Source organism: Myxocyprinus asiaticus, chromosome 32 (assembly GCF_019703515.2).
Source record: "Myxocyprinus asiaticus isolate MX2 ecotype Aquarium Trade chromosome 32, UBuf_Myxa_2, whole genome shotgun sequence".
In the NCBI taxonomy this organism is placed as follows: domain Eukaryota; kingdom Metazoa; phylum Chordata; class Actinopteri; order Cypriniformes; family Catostomidae; genus Myxocyprinus; species Myxocyprinus asiaticus.
This window is the reverse complement of record NC_059375.1, coordinates 27,685,780-27,700,684: the sequence shown is the minus strand read 5'-3', so window position 1 is coordinate 27,700,684 and position 14,905 is coordinate 27,685,780. Positions and strand designations below refer to the sequence as shown.

Below are 14,905 nucleotides of genomic sequence, written 5' to 3'. Positions count from 1 at the left end.
TAACTCATCAGCTTCACAGGCACGTAGTTACTTAGACACATCAGCTTCACAAACACAACAGTTTAAAAGCAACAGCTTCAGGAGCACCGTGGCCTTCCTTGAGCCGGACTCTCTCTCTCTCTCTCTCTGCTGGTCACGTGGCTGCTTATATGTCGCTCTCCCCATGCTCACTGGAATTAGAGACAGGTGTTAAACATAATCTAGCTCAGATGAAAGTGCCCTTAACGCTTTCTCTTTCTCTGGACAGATGCTTGACCACGCCCCCGCTGCCACAATATAATGTCCCTGTGGGACATTTTCACGTTTTCACTGTAATAATTACTAGAAAGGTTTCCAAACCTCTCTTCTTATTGACAAATTCATCCAGATCTGACAAGAGCCCTTAAAGGGATAGTTCACCCAAAAATGAAAATTGTCTCATTTACTCACCCTTATGCCATCCCAGATGTGTATGACTTTCTTTCATCTGCTGAACACAAATTAAGATTTTCTTGAAGGATATTTCAGCTCTGTAGGTCCATAAAATGCAAGTGAATGGGTGCCAACATTTTAAATCTAAAAACATCAAACAAGTCAGCATAAAAGTAATCCATAAGTCTCCAGTGGTTAAATCAATATCTTCAGAAGCAATGTGATATGAGAAATCCCATTTGGAAGGCTGCATGCTAGGTAGGATGCATCTTTTGAAGGCTGCAGTATACTGAGTGTCCTCATTTAAACAAGCCTCTTTTAAACAAGATGGCCTTCGTAGGACAAACAGAAACAGAATGTAACATGGTTGCTATGACAGCACGCCACTATTTAACAAGCGGGAGCGCTTTGAGTGAGAAGGGAACAAAGTCCCTTTAGAAGGGAATGTATGAGGTACATTTTAGGAGAGTTATAATGATGTAAAGAGAAAAGAAAATAGATTTTACAGGTGTACTAGTCTAATACTTTATTTTAATTATATATTAATATAATTAAACATATTATATACTCTGCACCCATCTACTGAGGTACTTCAACTTGGGAATTAACGTTCAAACGCAAGGAATATCATATTTACGGGCAAATTGGTGTCATTTTTAGACATTTCTGTTGAAGCAAAGAATTGTGGGTTATGAGTGCCCACGAAGGATACACCTCATGCATCCTCCGAATTCCCATGAAAGAAGGTCGCATTCAAAGGCTGCATTTGAAGAGTCCTACTCGCTTTTCTGAAACGAGACAGCCTCGATGACATATGGAGCCGACAAATGCGATCTCCAGAGGACGCATCCTTCCAAATGAGACACAGCCATTGCGTGGATGAGAAACAGAGAAATGGATCACTTTCACATTCGTCTTCTTGTGTTTTTGGTGATTCACATTCTTCTCTGCATATCGCCCCCTGCAGGGCAGGGAGAATGTCTAGCAAAAACTGACAAATATTGATCGGTTTCTCACCCACACCTCTCCCATCACTTCTGAAGATATATATTTAACTACTGGAGTCTTATGGATTACTTTAATGCTGCCTTTATGTGCTTTTTTTTTTTTTTGTGTGCGCTTTTTGGAGCATCAAAATTTTGGCACCAATTCACTTGCATTGTACTGATGTACAGAGCTGAAATATTCTTCTAAAAATCTTAATTTGTGTTCTGCAAAAGAAAGGAAGTCATACACATCTGCGATGGCATGAGGGTGAGTAAATTATGAGAGAATTTTAATTTTTGTCTGAACTATACTTTTAAAGTGATAGCTCAGCCATAATTTAATATTATATAATCATTTCCATACCCTCATATTGTTCCATACCAGTGTGACCTTCTGTTTTCTGTGGAACACAAAATATGTTAGACAGAATGTTAGAGACTAACAGTCTCAGTCACCATTCCCTTTCAAATTCCAATATTTCCACAAAGAACGGCCCCATAGAGGTCTGGGCTAAGCCCCAAATATCCACTGACCCTAGGTCTGAAAAGGATGGAAGTAATCATCATTATCAAATTCAGTCTAAACTAAATAAACATGGTTGATCATACAAGAGGTAGCTACTTACTACCAAATTCCACTAAGTGCACATAAAAGCAGCCTACACTTGTACTGCAGACAGGTGACCCAGACAGTGGAACTTTAAAAGAGAATGCTGTTTTGATAACCCTTAGTGTGTTGAGGTTAAGTCTATCACATCCATATCTACACAAACACGTTGCAGGGTGAGCCAGTGTCACATGGATGGTCTTGGTTTAAAGAGGGAAGCAGAGCCCAATGCCATTTTAAAAGCTCTCGCAATGTATGCGCAGGAAATCTCATCAACTTCAGAGTCTCCGGGCCTCAGATTCAATTTCACATTTTTTTTCACACAGGAAAGTAGATCATGCCTTTAATATTTGGAAGTAATATGTATGGAAGTGTGTGTGTGTGTGTGTGTGTGTGTGTGTGTGTGTGTGTGTGTGTGTGTGTGTGTGTGTGTGTGTTTGAGGAACACTGATCCATGATCTTTCTTTTGCCAAGATTTATATGACTATAATGAGCAACAGCAAGCTCTATTTTCCTTTGTTTATAAAGAATACCCAACACCATGGAGACAAAGTGCAGGTTCTGGCTGATTTAGTGAGTTAAGATGATGGCTCTCATTACATTTAATTTATGTCTTGACTCTGCAGGTGAGAATCATTTATCCCTCTCTAATTATATGTCTCTCTTATAACAAATTAAAAACACAGATTAGGAGAAAAAAGAGAGAGTAAACTGTCATTTAATTTTACTATATAACTGAAAGCAGATATGTCAGTCCACCACACATTTTGTCAAGGACCTTCTAAATATCCTTCTCTATTAGGGATGGGTCACAATGGCAGACTAATTGACTAATCATTTAGGAAATTGTGGCTGACTAGTATTAGATATACATATAGTATTAGACATACATACAGTTGTGCTCAAAAGTTTGCATACCCTGGCAGAAATTGTGAAATTTTGGCATTGATTTTGAAAATATGACTGATCATGCAAAAACACTGTCTTTTCTTTAAGGATAGTGATCATATCAAGCCATTTATTATCACATAGATGTTTGGCTCCTTTTTAAATCATAATGATAACAGAAATCACCCAAATGGCCCTGATCAAAAGTTTACAAACCCTTGAATACTTGGCCTTGTTACAGACACACAAGGTGACACACACAGGTTTAAATGGCAATTAAAGGTTAATTTCCCACACCTGTGGCTTTTTAAATTGCAATTAGTGTCTGTGTATAAATAGTCAATGAGTTTGTTAGCTCTCACATGGATGCAATGAGCAGGCTAGATACTGAGCCACAGGGAGCAGAAAAGAACTGTCAAAAGACCTGCGTAACAAGGTAATGGAACTTTATAAAGATGGAAAAGGATATAAAAAGATATCCAAAGCCTTGAAAATGCCAGTCAGTACTGTTCAATCACTTATTAAAAAGTGGAAAATTTGGGGATCTCTTGATACTAAGCCAAGGTCAGGTAGACCAAGAAAGATTTCAGCCACAACTGCCAGAAGAATTGTTTGGGATACAAAGAAAAACCCACAGATAACCTCAGGAGAAATACAGGCTGCTCTGGAAAAAGACGGTGTGGTTGTTTCAAGGAGCACAATACAACAATACTTGAACAAAAATGAGCTGCATGGTCGAGTTGCCAGAAAGAAGCCTTTACTGCGCCAATGCCACAAAAAAGCCTGGTTACAATATGCCCGACAACACCTTGACACGCCTTTGGAGTGACGAGACCAAAATAGAGCTTTATGGTCACAACCATAAGCGCTATGTTTGGAGAGGGGTCAACAAGGCCTATAGTGAAAAGAATACCATCCCCAATGTGAAGCATGGTGGTGGCTCACTGATGTTTTTTTTTTTTTGGGGGGGGGGGGGGGGGGGTTGCTCTAAAGGCACGGGAAATCTTGTGAAAATTGATGGCAAGATGAATGCAGCATGTTATCAGAAAATACTGGCAGACAATTTGCATTCTTCTGCACGTAAGCTGCGCATGGGACGCCCTTGGACTTTCCAGCACGACAATGACCCTAAGCACAAGGCCAAGTTGACCCTCCAGTGGATTCAGCTGAAAAAGGTGAAGGTTCTGGAGTGGCCATCACAGTCTCCTGACCTTAATATCATCGAGCCACTCTGGGGAGATCTCAAATGTGCAATTCATGCAAGACAACCAAAGACTCTGCATGACCTAGAGGCATTTTGCCAAGACAAATGGGCAGCTATACCACCTGCAAAAATTTGGGGCCTCATAGACAACTATTACAAAAGACTGCACGCTGTCATTGATGCTAAAGGGGGCAATACACAGTATTAATAACTAAGGGTATGCAGACTTTTGAACAGGGGTCATTTCATTTTTTGTTCTTGGTTGCCATGTTTTTTTATGATTGTGCCATTCTGTTATAACCCACAGTTGAATATGAATCCCATAAGAAATAAAAGAAATGAGTTTTGCCTGCTCACTCATGTTTTCTTTATATGGTACATATATTACCAATTCTCCAAGGGTATGCAAACTTTTGAGCACAACTGTACATTCCATACATTACATGGCCAGACTGGTTCGAGCTGACAGAAAAGCTACAGTAACTCAGATGACTGTAGTGAGCTGTAGTAGTACAACTGTAGTGAGCAGAATAGCATCTCAGAATGCACAACACGTTGAACCTTGAGGCAGATGGACTACATCAGCAGAAGACCACGTCATGCACTTTATTAGGACCAAAGTGTTCCTGACAAAGTGCTCAGTCAGTGAGTGAGTGAGTGAGTGAGTGAGTGAGTGTGTGTGTGTGTGTGTATATATATATATATATATATATATATATATATATATATATATATATATATATATACATACATATACACACACACACACACATACATACATACATACATACATACATACACACACATATATGAAGCATGCTGACAGACATTTTTGGCCATTGAGCCTCGCATCATTAGCATTGCATTTTTAATGAATCACAAAAGGAGATGTCAGGCAAAAGCTTCACTTTCAGTCACCATTTACTTATTGCATCTGTTGTACATACAAAAACAGTTCCAATTTAAAGAGAGAGAGAGAGAGAGAGAGAGAGAGAGAGAGACCCTGCATTCTGTTCCATTCCATTGTGCTCTTTCTAGCGATTTATATGCAAGAATACGTATAATGTAAGAAATGTGTCTGATCAGGGTCACCCGAAAACAGACTAATTAAGCATAGGCTTCCTGACCAATTAATCGACAAATAGTTGGCTCAAAATTTGTTGTCCCAAACAAATAAAACTTAATTTTCCCATAGAACACAAAAGGAGATGTCAGGCAAAAGCTTCAGCTTCAGTCACCATTTACTTTTATTGCATCTGTTGTCCATCCAATAATAGTGAATGGTGACTGAGGTTAACATTCTGCTTAACACCTCCTTATGTGTTCCACAGAAAAAATAAAGTCATAAAAGTTTGGAACAACATAAGAGTGAGTAAATGATGTCATAATACTGTATTTGGGTGACCTATCCCTTTAAATACTAAAAGACATAACACTTTTTTGACATGGTAGAGCAGTAGTTAAACCAGTTCTCCAAGAATAGTGTTACTCCCTGGGGTTTTAAGGCAGGGATGATGATTTGACTGCAGGTTCAACTCAATAACAGACAGTCATCTATCTTTCAGTAAGCCCTTCAGACTCTGCAATCAGCGGCCTGATGCAGCCAGATCTTTCGATCATGTCCAAGTCAATTAAACAAACAATTCAAACCAGGGTCTCTCTGAGGCTTAGTCACAGCCAGGCAATGAGACGTGTGTGTGTGTGTGTGTGTGTGTGTGTGTGTGTGTGTGTGTGTGTGTGTGTGTGAGCAGTGCCTTTATCAGTGCCTGACCAGATGAAATTCTGTGTCTGTTTTTTTTTTTTTTTTAAACTGGCTTCACTAAAACAAACTAATTACATGCATCCTCTTCTGGTAATCTTGCTGTGCCTAGGCAATGGGGCCAAGTTCTCTCCACCTATCAAATCCAAGGGACATGTGAGATCTGTTTACCATGTGGATTGCACACATGAGCACATGCAATTGAATTTCGATTGAAAAGGAAAACAAGACTGGGTTGCTGTGCTTCCAGAGACTTTACAATTTATGCTCTTTGCAGAAGCTCTCGTGCCAAAGTGAGAAGCGAGACTGTGTTCAGGAAAGTATAGTGAAAAACATTAGGCCATGGAGATATGCAAATCACCTGCCCAGGTGCTCCAGATGTTTCCTTCAATTCTGTGAGATTCAATGTCAAAGATTAATGAACTCCGACACACACCAAAAAGTGAAACTCCTATAATTAGCCAACAGCTAATGTGCTTATTGTGACCACAGTAGCAGAAATGGATTGGCACAGATCAGTGACAGGAGTAGGACTCCATGGCATACACTCCCAGTATTTCCAAAGCATAGAAAGAAAACTACTCTATATATTTTGCAGATGGGAATAAGGGGTCATAGTCATAGCTAAAAAGCTGAATATTACAGCTGGCAAGAACAAGAAAGATAAGACATCTTAAACCATCTAGACTGTGTTGAAGAACTCTGCTGTATCAACTGCATATAAATGTTTACAATCTGGAGATATAAAAGAGCATAAAAACTATATGAAATGGCATTCATAATGCATTTAACTTCCGTAATTCAAAATATTTCTAAATTAAACAGAATATCCGATGGCAAATAATTTAGATGCAGGACTTGATTTTATCAGCCTATATTTGAATTAATTGTTCCATCAATTGAATTGATATTATTGCTTAATAATATTTTTCTCCATTCACTTTATTGGCTACATCAACAAAGAAGTCATTTCAGAAGTGGAGAAAGTTATTACATTTTGAAGATTACGGAAACAAGCATATTTTTTTAATGCATCATGCTCAATTATACATATTAGAGTAAATACATTTTTTAAATAAACCTTTGAATAAAATAAAACCTCTTGGTCATGAACTTGTGACATGAATGCGACGTAACCTTGGCACCCTCACTATGAGACTTGCTTTCATTAAGCTTACATAAGTGTAATGAGCAAGACAATGGATGTACACAAGCCTCTGCCCCATCAGGGAGGAGAAATGTTAATAAATGATGCAACATGAGGAGATCAGACAAGACCTGCAATACAGAGTTCACTAATGGAGTGTAAGGTCACATGCTTACATGGTCAGGACCAACCTTAGATTCTCCCAACACATCATCCTAAAGAGTGAGAAAAAAACAGGAGGGCTCCAGCCTATTTTCCATTCAGAACATCTATCATCCATTCCCTTTAAAAACCAACCCATTATTCCAGCCTTAAGGAAAGGGGATAGGGGTATCTCTCTAGGGCTTTTCACACACAATAATGGATGTTAGACTACTGTAATGAATGGCAAAATGTTATACCCTGTTGTGTATTCTGTTGTGCTTGATATTGGTATTTCACACTAAAAACATCTAAGGCCAGGTGCACTGTGCATGTATATTTGCTCTGTCTGTCGCCGTGTGAGAGAAGAGAACCACCGGAAAAGTGCTGGAGAAAAGGGCAGGAAGAGTGCAAATGCTATCCTAAGCTATGACCTTTAGTGAAAGAAAAAAAAAAAAAAAAAAAACACACAAAGCCAAGCCTAAGGCTAATGTCTATGGAAAACTTAAACTATTAACTAATTATTCCAAAATTCGAAGCTTGGTGCGGTGGGTTGTCATTGTCTTAGCCCATGCCTTGCAGCAATTGCGTCAGCATGCAGAGGTTAAACTTGACCTTTAGCTGGAGATTACTTTAGTCAACTCATTAGCATGACTGTGCTCCAATGCACATAGCATTTCCAGTAAACCAATGAACATTCATGTACAGTGGAAAATGTCTACATACAGTGAAGGGCCACTAACATATGAAAGAGGTCACAAGCTATAACAGCAACTCTAAATAATCTATAATACTACAAATACAGAATAGAACTAAGATTATCTGAGATTTATAATTATGGTTTATGGAGATGATTTCACAGTGCTTTAGTTGGTTTTCATTAAAATAATGAATAAAAATTTGAATATGTCACATATAATAATATGATATTTATATATAATAGAAAATAATCATAATTTTTTTTTTTTTTTTTTTCCCACATGATTAGTTCATATTTTACTATATAGGTTTATAATTATGGTTTTGGAGATGATTTCACATTGCCTTGGAAAAAGGACTTTGGAAAATGTAATATATAATAATATAATAAATACTGTATATTCAATCAAAAATAATCATAAAATAGAATATTTATATGATTAGCTCATATTATACTTTCTTGAGTGCTAATTTTTTATTTATAGATTCCTAATTATGTTTTGGAGATTATTCCACAGTGCTTTAGTTGGGTTACATTATAACTATGAATACAAATAACATATTTAATATATAATAATTGCAGATATTACAAATAATCTTAAAAATAGAATACAGTGGCAGGAATAAGTATGTGAACCCTTTGGATTTAGCTGGTTTTCTGCATTCATAAAATGTGATCTCATTCTCAAAGTCACAAGTATAGACAAACACAATGTGCTTAAGCTGACAACACACAAACAATTATAATCTGTCATGTCTTCATTGAACACATCCCTTTAAAAATGTACAGTGCAAAGTAAGTGGATCCTTGTATTAAATAACTGGTCAATCCTCCTTTGGCAGCAATAACCCCAACCAAGCACTTCTGGTAGCTGCAGGTAAGACCTGCACAACGTTCAGAAGGAATTTGATCATTCTTCCTCACAGAACTTCTTCAGATGTGATATATTTCCAGAGAAGTTCTTATTCGTTCTTCGTTCAGGGGTAAAAAATAAGTTCTAAATACCCGAGCAACGGTATACTGTTCCCAAACATTCAGACACCTACCATACCGCTGTGGGAGGCATTTAGAGGAGCATTTAAATATGAGGACGCTCAGTGAAACCTAAACTAATGTGACATTAAAATGTGTTATCAATGACTTTATGCCTCATTCAGTGAGTAGAATTCACATGAGGTCAGTAAAAGAAGTTGTTTTAACCACTCGATGATGATTTAAAGTAATATATGCAGTAGAAAATGTTTAATTTGTCTTGTTTAGATTCTGAATTCATGGCGCTAATACACTATAAGCGGCCATAATATGCGCCGATTACACTTTGTTATTGTAATTTATGATGACACTGATACTACTGCAAAGATAGGTTTATAAAAGAGTGTTAATGTTCAGAATAAAGACAAAAGAATGGTGATAGAGGCATATCTTACTTAGGGCAGATGTGTGAATGGCTTTCACTGCAGATGGTACATGAGTGAATCTACTCACTTGATTGTATTTGAGTAGATTTGATTCCTTTTGTAGACTAATTAAACAAAAACAATCACATGACATGGTCTTGCATGCCGGTGTGTTCAAATAGAAGGTGGAGCTCCAGATCACACCTACAAAATGATGTGGACCAATGGCAGCAAGAAGTTGTTTAGCAGCTGGTTAGAAGTTTTTCTAAAAGTTCGCCCAGGGGAGCTGTTACAAACTAATGCACCTTCTTTTGGGCCAAATTTAGCTCTAAATTATGTCATACTCTTTGATTTCGTATGAAGTATATCTGGGCCTTTAGTATGTGAATGGCTCTCTTGAGGTCATTCTGCAGCATCTCTATTGCGTTAAGGTCTGGGCTCTGACTGGGCCACTCCAAAAGGTGGATTTTCTTTATTTTAAGCCATTCTGTAGTGGATTTACTTCGATGTTTAGGTTCATTGTCCTGCTGCATCACCCAACTTCTAACGAGCTTCAACTGTCGCACAGCCACCCTGACATTATCCCATAGGATATCTTGATAAGTTTGGAAATTAATTTTTCCCTTGATGATGGCAAGCGGTCCAGGACCCAAAGCAGCCCCAAATCATGACGCTCCCTACACCATACTTCACCGTTGGGATGATGCTTTCATTTTGGTATGCGGTGCACTTTTTACGCCATACATAGTGCTGCGTGTTCTTCCCAATCAATTCAACCATAGTTTCATCAGTCTACAAAACATTATCCCAGTAGTGTTGTGGAGTGTCAAGGTGGTCTTTAGCAAACCTCTAGCATGGAGCCTTGTTTTTGCTAGAAAGCAGCGGCTTCCTTCGTGGTCTTTAGCTGTTACTCTAGGGTTCTTTTTTCCTCATTGAGCATTCTGCGATGTACCCTTTAAGTCATCTTGGCTAGACAGCCACTTCTAGGGAGAGTAGCCACAGTACTAAATCATCTCCATTTATAGACAATTTGTATAACTGTGGACAGATGAATATCTAAGCTATTCAAGATAACTTTTTAACCCTTTCCAGCTTTATGAGCAGCAATAATTATTGATCGTGGGTCTTCTAAGATGTCTTTTTTGTGAGGCATGGTCCACATCAGCAGATGCTTCTTGTGAATAGCAAACTCAAAATGTTTGAGTGCTTTTTATAATTCAAAGTAGCTCTAACCCACAACTCCAATTTTGTTTCATTAAATGGATGCCAGGTTTGCCAACTCCTGACTCTAATTAGCTTTTGTTGATGTCATTAGCCTAGGGGTTCATTTACTTTTTCCAAACACCACTGTAAATTTTTGAATGATGTATTCAATATGTAAAAGAACAATACAATAAATTGTGTGTTATTAGTTCAAACAGATTGTGTTTTTTCATTATTGTAACTTAGATGAAGATCAAACCAGATTTTAAGACATAAAATCAGGTAATTCCTAAGGGTTCACATACTTTTTCTTGCCACTGTATTTATAGTATTAGTTTATATTTTACTTTTTTGAATACTCATTTTTGTTTTATGTATCACAAAAATAAAAATTATTAAAATATTTTGCAGCATTTCGTCAAAATAAAATATTTCAAAGTTAATTAATTTAAACCCCTAATTATAGTGCCCTTATTTGACTCCTAATCCTAACCATGTTCTTCCTCAAAGAGTAAAACACACTTACTTTATGGGGCAGAAAGAGGGAGTTGACACAGGAAATCAAACTTGCAGTGTCCTCAGCATCAGGCTGGCCACAGATAACAATCTACAAGAAAAATAAGACATTGTTACACAGACCAGAACAACTAAACAAAAAAACTTGGTAACACAAAGACTTATGAAAAGTCGAATGAACAAATGAGAAGAGAATGAAAGGGATGAAGAAAGGGTCAGTGGTGCTTGTATGGCACTGTAATGAGGTGGGCAGGTGTGATGTGGGGCGGGCTGCCCTTAGCTGGACCTCTAGCTTGTTATTCCTCCTATTCTGATGACTTCTCTTCCGTTGGTGAGCTCTGGTGGCCATGACACATGTTCACATCTTTTACAACTGTCTGGGAACAGGAGAAAAGTTGGGAAAAGTGCCCTGACAGGAAAAACTTTTGTCCAGCTACAATCACCAATCAGTCTAAGGGGTGCGTTAGTCAATATGTGACAGATCCAAGAGCTAACAATCCTGACAGAGCAGACTGATGACTTGCTATTGATGCTACATGCATATATTTTTAACAAACAGAAGCAACAAAGACCATACCCTGCTGAAAAGACCATATGTTGTGTTTTCAATGCTGATCACCAGGATGGGATGCTGGTGTACCGGTTTCCCTACCGAGCTTCATGAATGGCTTAACTAGCAAGGCCACCTTGGTCAACCAGCTAAGTTTTGATAGTGAACAGTATGGCTATTGCTGGTCCACAATCTAGACCAACACCAAACCAGCACAAACCAATAGAATTCCAAGAAGTTTTAAGCTGGTATTTTCAGCAGGGCTCAGATACAAAAAGGCTGATTAGACATCCAAATTTCTAAGGGTTTAATATATCCAGTATACTGGACACCAACAAAAAAAAAAGCATCCAACAAACAGCAGAGAGCTGTAAAGGGCGCAGAAATGCGATGACAGTTACTTCTTTCCTGCAATCTTACACCAGAAACCAGAGGCAAATCCTTCACTCTTGCGAATAAACGTAATCTTCTCTGTGTCGCTAGGCTAATGGTGCTAGCATTAGCCTGCAGGCTGATGCATCAGAATTGACAGTTCCAACCGGAGTGAAGTTCACTCTCAGGTGTTCAGAGCATTAAGTGAGGAGGTTCCTTAGTAGGACTGGATTAGCTACTTGATCAGGCATGTCCTTAAATATAATGCAGTCCAGCCTGTGTTCATGGTAATATTAAATCTATCTGTCAAACCACCATGCCGGTCTCCAAGGCAACAAAAGTCTCTCTGCATCCCTAAGTGATGAAAACTGCTCTGCAGTGCTCACGTCTAAAGTCATGAAAGTGCTTCGAAAGATTGGCCAAGTACTGCATCTGCTCCTCATACTCTTGTTGTATAACTGCAGTCCCAACACCCTTAAGGAGCTACCACTGCCCATGTATTTTACACCACCATATCTCAGTTATACTAAAGTTCTACATTTAATAGCATGGTTTTCTCCAGGCTTGTCACCAAGCTAAGGAACCTGGGTCAACGCATCTCCTTGTCAGGTTCTGAACTTCCTGGTGGAGGGCCTGATCATCGACAGTGATGAGAAGGTCTACTTTGATTAGGTGGAGATGACTCTCTTCAATGAATACCAGTAAGACCAAGGAGATAATAGTGGACTTTTTGGAGAGTCTACAATGATCTATCCCTTCATGATCAATAGGGCCCCTAAGTGAGTAACAAGAACCAAGGAGTTCACATCACAAGAGACTGGCCCACAAATGGATTTCCAGAGATTATTTTACCATGCAAGCACAATTGAAAGCATCCTGTCAGTGTATATTATTTTCTGGTACAGTAGCAGCACACTGGACTGCAGGGACCTGCAGAGGGTGGTGCAGTAAACCGCACATATCACCTGTGGTGTACCGAACAACCTGCAGGACATCTACACTAGACTGAAGAGAACTAAAGTGAGAAAAATCATTAAGAATCCCATCTCAGTGCTACAGTCAAACACAGAAATGTTCAGGAGGAACTATATTAACTCCAAGACATGTTGATCTTAAACGATGACACCACTAACTGTATAAAAAAATAAAAAATAAAAATAAAAATCCACCTTATGTGTGTATGTTGCGGTGTTTTACTGAATAGTTAGTTCAGAACAATACAGTAATCATACAATAATGAATCAATGCTCCAATTTGCAAGTACTCCAGCAACATGATTTGCATAAAAAACTCTTTTGCGTACTGAGATACCTTTGTCTCACTGATATTCAATTAGCGGTGCATTCATTGTCTTTTTGTTGTATTCATAGTCAAAGACTATTCACATGGCAATAAAAATACAATTTCACAGTCATTGCGTCAGATGGCCATGTTACAAGTAGGTTTGTCAGCAGAAGTGTACACAGACCAGACAAAATAGAATTGGTGCCAAATATTGGATCTATGTAGTACATCTTGCAGTGCAAATGCAGCCTAATTGACATGCCGCTGTCTATCATAATGCAAATATTAATCAAACAAGAAAAAGAGAAAAGCATTCACTGCTCTTGGCCAGATAAATTTAGTACAGTGGCATGCAAAAGTTTGGGCACCCCTGATCAAAATTTCTGTTGCTGTGAATAGCTAAGCAAGCAAAAGATGGCCTGATTTCCAAAAGGCTTTAAGTTAAAGATAACACATTTCTTTAATATGTTAAGCAAAACTTTTACAGTTTCAAAATAACAAAAAAGGAAAAGGGCCCGAAGCAAAAGTTTGGGCACCCTGCATGGTCAGTATTAGTAACACCCCCTGGCAAGTATCACAGCTTGTAAAAGCTTTTTGTAGCAAGTGTCTATACATTTTTGTTTGGGGGATTTTCGCCCATTCTTCCTTGTAAAAGGCTTCTAGTTCTGTGAGATTCTTGGGCCGTGTTGCATGCACTGCTCTTTTGAGGTCTATCCATGGATTTTCGATGATGTTTAGGTTGGGGGACTGTAACGGCCATGGCAAAACCTTCAGCTTGCGCCTCTTGAGGTAGTCCATTGTGGATTTTGAGGTGTGTTTATGATCATTATCCTGTTGTAGAAGCAATCCTCTTTTCATCTTCAGCTTTTTTACAGATGGTGTGATATTTGCTTCCAGAATTTGCTGGTATTTAATTTAATCCATTCTTTCCTCTACCAGTGAAATGTTCCCCTGTGCCACTGGCATCAACACAAGCCCAAAGCTTGATCGATCCACCCCCGTGCTTAACAGTTGGAGAGGTGTTCTTTTCATGAAACTCTGCACCCTTTTTTCTCCAAACATACCTTTGCTCATTGCGGCCAAAAGGTTATATTTTAACTTCATCAGTCTGCAGGACTTGTTTCCAAAATGCATCAGGCTTGTTTAGATGTTCATTTGCAAACTTCTGATGCTGAAATTTGTGGTGAGGATGCAGGAAAGGTTTTCTTCTCATGACTCTTCTATGAAGGTCATATTTGTGCAGGTGTCCCTGCACAGTAGAACAGTGCACCACTACTCCAGAGTCTGCTAAATCTTCCTTAAGGTCTTTTGCAGTCAAACAGGAGTTTTGATTTGCCTTTCTAACAATCCTACGAGGAGTTCTCTCTGAAAGTTTTTTTGGTCTTCCAGACCTCAACTTGAACTCCACCGTTCCTATTAACTGCCATTTCTTAATTACATTACGATCTGAGGAAACGGCTACCTGAAAACGCTTTGCTATCTTCTTATAGCCTTCTCCTGCTTTGTGGGCATCAATTATTTTAATTTTCAGAGTGCTAGGCAGCTGCTTAGAGGAGCCCATGGCTGCTGATTGTTCGGACAAGATTTGAGGAGTCAGAGTATGTATAAAGCTTTGAAATTTGCAAATTTGGCCTTTCCAAACGATGATTGTGAACAAGCCATAGCCCTAACAAGCTAATTAAGGTCTGAGACCTTGGTAAAAGTTATCTGAGAGCTCAAATCTCCTGGGGTGCCCAAACT

At 38.6% G+C, this 14,905-nt stretch overlaps 1 pseudogene; it reads right to left on the bottom strand.

Annotated features, from left to right (window-relative positions):
* Positions 1-14,905, bottom strand: part of LOC127423074 (spermatogenesis-associated protein 20-like) — an 82,769-nt pseudogene that overhangs the window by 35,738 nt on the left and 32,126 nt on the right.